This window comes from Physeter macrocephalus, chromosome 16 (genome assembly GCF_002837175.3).
Source record: "Physeter macrocephalus isolate SW-GA chromosome 16, ASM283717v5, whole genome shotgun sequence".
NCBI classification, from domain to species: Eukaryota; Metazoa; Chordata; class Mammalia; order Artiodactyla; family Physeteridae; genus Physeter; species Physeter macrocephalus.
In genome coordinates this window covers 19,611,173-19,616,372 of record NC_041229.1, presented here as the reverse complement: position 1 = coordinate 19,616,372, position 5,200 = coordinate 19,611,173, and the positions used below count along the sequence as shown (strand labels likewise).

The 5,200-nt window shown below is 43.9% G+C and overlaps 1 non-coding gene across 1 annotated transcript; it reads right to left on the bottom strand.

The window, feature by feature from the left end:
* Positions 1–1,474: 1,474 nt before the first annotated feature.
* On the bottom strand, positions 1,475–1,547 carry TRNAG-CCC (transfer RNA glycine (anticodon CCC)). Its single transcript has one exon. It is a non-coding gene; the product is annotated as a tRNA-Gly (tRNA).
* Positions 1,548–5,200: the final 3,653 nt, after the last annotated feature.

Below are 5,200 nucleotides of genomic sequence, written 5' to 3'. Positions count from 1 at the left end.
TCCAGGGTGCATGGGCTCTGTAGTTTGCGGCATGCAGGCTCTCTAGTTGAGGCGCGTGAGCTCAGTACTTATGGTGTGGGCTTAGTTGACCCGTGGCACGTGGGATCTTAGTTCCCCAACCAGGGATTGAACCCACGTCCCCTGCACTGGAAGGTGGATTCTTTACCACTGGACCACCAGGGAAGTCCCTGTAAATATTTATTGAAGGAAGGAAATCACTATCTTCTCATCTAGGCAATAAATATGTGTTAAATGTCTCTTCTGGGTCCCTAAGGAGGTAAGTTTGAGAAAGTCAGCTGAAATCACAGTCTTGGTGAGGCCGAGTCCAGTAATGAGGCCAGGGTTGTTTGGGGGACCGAGAGAAAGCAGTTAGCCCTGTGGGAGTGTTCCAGGGTTGCCTCTGAATCCTGACTCTTTTTAAATTTAAAAGAGAGAAAGAACTATTAACCACACATGCCCAGGGGAAATAACGATGAAAATAGTACAGAAGGGTGTGACCCGAAAGGGAAGTCTCCCCTTACCCCTCCATGGTTGGTCTCGTCTTTCACCTGACTTTTTTTTTGGGTGGGGTGTGGTTTTGTCCATAACTCAGATAATATGCTTACATTTCTATTTCTTGATTCATCAATTTGAAGCAGTAGCTATTGACTCCCCACTATGATAGATGAGGCATGTATGTTCCCCTGACTTCTTTCTGTCAATTTTTATTACATTTTTATTCTTCTATTTACTTCCTCTATGATTTAAAATAAGGTGCTTAAACCTTCATTCCTTGATTCATTAACATAGTATCTCTTGTTTCTCCACCATATAACATGAGGACATTACTTCGACCTTGCCCCCTTTCTCTTCCTCCCAATCTCAGCCAGTGCTAACTTTACTTTGTCAAAGTTTAGAACAGTTATATTTCATAATGCAACCATAATTAATCTTTGTGTTTTGTTTATATACATGTTGATGCTGAAAATTGAAAATCAATACATAGCTTTAACAGTACTGTGATTTTGTAGGTATTATTCACTGTAGAATCAGTAGAGTACTTAGATCTATAGAGGAGATGTAATCCTATGTCACCAAATCTGGGCTGCTCAAAGGAGGTTGTTCCAAGCATAAAGCTCAAATGGATTCCTGCTGTACTCAATATCAAGTCTTCAAAAAAAAATGATTTTTATCTATTTCATATCTGGAGCATACATGACTGATCTTGGAATTGCTAATTGCAATTCTCTCTTTTCTTGCTGACTGAAGTAACAAAGACCTTCTCCATATTACTAAGAATGTCCAACTTAAAAAAAAATTAATTTACTTATTTTGGCTGTGCTGGGTCTTCCTTGCAGTGTGCGGGCTCTTCCTTGTGGCACACGGGTTTCTTTAGTTGCGGTGTGGGCTTCTCCAGTTGCAGTGTGCGGGCTCTAGAGCACACAGGCTCAGTAGTTGCGGCGCGTGGGCTTAGTTGCGATATGTGGGATCTTAGCTCCCCAACCAGGGATCGAACCTGGGCCCCCTGCATTGGGAGTGCAGAATCTTAACCACTGGACCACCAGGGAAGTCCCTAAGAATGTCCAACTTCCTAGTTATTCTACTTGTAGAAGGGCCAATTTGGAACAGATTTCTTTCTGTGTCATTCTGAGCTTTTTCAGTGCACTCCTGACTTAGTTCCACTGTTTGCTGGATCTCATACAGTCTCTTAGGTTTGAGAGACTCAGTATGCAAATGGACACTGTTCAGACAATATGAAAAAATAGAACTCTGACCCACAATCTGCAGCAACCAACCCAGGACACCAACCCATCATCTATGGTCACTAGTCCAGGAAGCCAGCCTGCTATCTATAAGTCAGACTTGTAGGAAGTCAGACCACTATCCTAGCAATCAGCCCATGAAGCCAAACAATAATCTTTGTAACAATAGGACCAACATGGCTAGGGCTTGTTTAATATCTGACAGTTTCCCTCATTTTTTTCCTGATTCCAACTTAGGACCAACCAGAGACAGCCAGTGTCCACCCCTAACCAATGACATACGATGCCCCACTTCTAGTTAGCCCACCCATGGCTTCCCCATGCCAACAGCTCCAATCAAGGCACTTTTGAAGCCTTCCCGTTTTCCAGTATAAAGCTTTCCCACTCTTCTGCCTGACTTCGAGTTTCTGCCAAAACACAAGTGATGATGACAGACTCCCTTGCAAGCTCTGAATAAATAACCTTTGCTTGTTCTTATTTGGTTGGTCTTTGTTTATTTCTACAGGTTCATTTTTGTTTGTTTGCTTTTCTGAAGTATATCCTCAGGTAATTTTTATCAATAAGATGTCTGGGTCTTAGCAGGTGTGAAAATATCCTTATTTTGTCCTCTCACGTGGCTGACTTCTGGGTTCAAAATAACATTACTCCAAATTTTAGAGGAATTGTCCCACTGTCTTCTATTATCCGGAGTTGTTACTGAGGGGATTATCAATCCTTTGTAGATAAACTGTTTCCCCAAGTAGTTTTAGAAACTTCTCTTAATCCATGTTCTGAAAGGGCATGAGGATATACGTAGGGATTCTCTTTTTAGAATCATCCTGCTCAGGACTTGGGCGGCCTTTTAGCAATAAAGACCTCAGAAATATTTATTTGATTCTTTTCTCCATTCCTTTTTCCTGGTTCTCTCTCTCCGGACTCCTGTGAGATGGATATTGGCTCTGATTAATCTTCTACGTCTTTTAATTTTTCTTTCATGCTATGTCTCTTTGTCTTTTTGCTTTCCACATTGAAGTACTTTCTTAAATTTCTGTTTCAACAATTATATTTTCATAGCACCCTATTCTTTATGAATGCAGTTTCTTCTCAAATATATTTGGGGTTACTGAACTGAATTCTTTGAGTTCTGTACATTTCCTTTAGTCTATTCCTTCAGAAGTCTGTTTCTTTGACCTGTTTCTTCCTTTGTGTTCTCCTTGAAGGTCTGCTGACCCTGGACTGTCTGTGAATATATGCAAGGGGAGGACCAGACTGATTACTGTAGGTAGCCTATATGTAGATTTCCTGGCTATTGCCCTTCCCCTGAAGGAGAGGGCTGAGTGGGTGGGCCAGTTTTACAGGCAGGCTTCATTTTAGGGTGAGTGGGGAGCAGTAGGAAAAATTGGGATGACCCTACTTTGGGATGCCAATTCCACTGGGAAATCCTACACATTTCCAGGAAGAACTCCCAATTTCTTCTGATTTTTCAGATTCAGCCTGGGGGCAAAATGCTGGGGAGGCAACCCTTGAAGACCTCACTTCAGTCAGTGTCCTCCCTGGCAGCTCATCCTCCCTCTCTAGGCCTCTAGCTGCTGATTTTGGGGTGGGGGATGGTGAGGAAGGGTCTCTGCAGCCCTCTGTCATTGTTGTTTGCAATCAGTATGATTGCATTCACCTTGTGACTTCTTTGGTTCTTTCTTACCCAGACTTCTGCTCTGAGCATTTTGTTGAATTGATTCCCTTTCGTACTTTTTAAACTGTCATTTTGGTTGAATTTTGGAGTGGTCTGCTTTTTCTACAACCTTTTAATGGACTCAACTGCTTTTTTGTTAGACTTAAGACTGAGGAAGTTAGACCAAAGATTCTATGACCTAAGGCAAATCAATATAATCTTACACTTTATTGCCGTCACCCAAAGCACCCTCCAAGCCACAAAGAGACAGAGAACTTGGGATAAAGAGGCAATGACAAACACAGGTAAGAGTGCATTTGCTCTTTACTGTTTACCAGGGGTAAATGCAGACCCCGTGGGAGCACACCCATGGCCCAGGAAGATGCGCTGAGCTCTGTCGTCTTCTCACTGCTCTGAGGATAGTCAAATATTATTGTGCAGAACTGGTAGAATTTTCTGGAAAACGCATGTAGAGTCTATTTCACTCTCTCCTAGATTCTTCCCCCTGGCAGAAGTCAGAGTTATGGTAACCTAACTACGGAATAACAAGATAGATATGTTTACCAGAACAATTCAAAAATACATTCATAAACAACTTTGCAGAGCAGGGAGAAAAAGAACTGCAAAAAATCTAGCTCAACCATTTCATGAACTGATGAGGAAAAGAAGACCTTGATGCTATTTCTCTTATATTGTGCACAAATTGTGGGGAGAGAGTAGAAGTGGTGTCCAGTCTAGAGAATGGCTATCCAGCACCTGCCTAGGACATTCCTCAGATTCCACCCTGACGGAAGTTGAGGGACAGTGATCCTAGAATGTCAGACGGTGTTAGCAGCTTGTTCCTGCAGAAACCAGCAGTCCTCACACTGTGCCAGAGCCTTCGTTCTGCCTGGTACCACATCTTCTCTTGTAGCGAGTTTACATACGTACCCAGGGCCACACTGCCAGCAAGAGGCAGAGCTTGGATTTGAACCCAGGACTGTTGAACGTCAGAACCTGTGTTTTTTCTTCCATGGCATTGCCTTGCACCGTTTCTCTAAAGAAGTTAGCATCAAAGGGCAAGCATGGCATACAGCTCAGCTGTGCACACGGGTGGTGGCACGCCGTGAAGTGCAGTTGTGGTTTGGGGAAGGGGTGATTGGAGGGCTGACTGTAGTGTGAGGAGGAACAGGGACCATTCTGTCTGTCCAAGGTCCTTCTGGCCTCTGTGAGGCACAGGGCCCAGCCTCGCGCTGATGCTTGGTCGATATTTGCTGCTGAATGAATGACTTGGAGCGGCCTGAGAGGTTTTGTGGAGAAGGCAGGGTTTGAGCTTTGAAGGAGCCTTGGGTCTGGGATGGTGGGGAAGGCAGAAAGAGCTTTTCGGGGCCTGAGAGCCAGGATAGAGCATGTCATGCAGGTGGGGGCAAAGGATGAGGGCTGAAAACCCGTGGCAGGCCAACTTGAAGAAGCAGCAAAGGCTGGATGATACCAGGCCCTGAACATCAGAGAGACTGGAAGGAAAAGGATGGAGGAATCAATGAATGGGAATGTTGTGCTGTCTTTCAACATGAGCTAGGATGAAGATACTTTGATTTCTCAGATTCCTGAAGATGAATAAAATTGTCTAATCTAATAAATTAGTAATAATAGTTATTTTATTGAGCCTCACCATGAGCCATAGATTTTGCTAAGTGCTTTGCATCAGCGGTCCCCAACCTTTTTGGCACCAGGGACCGGTTTCGTGGAAGACAATTTTTCCACGGACGGGGGGTGGGGGATGGGGGGAACGGTTCAAGTGGTGATGGCTGGCAGCAGATGAAGGCTCGCT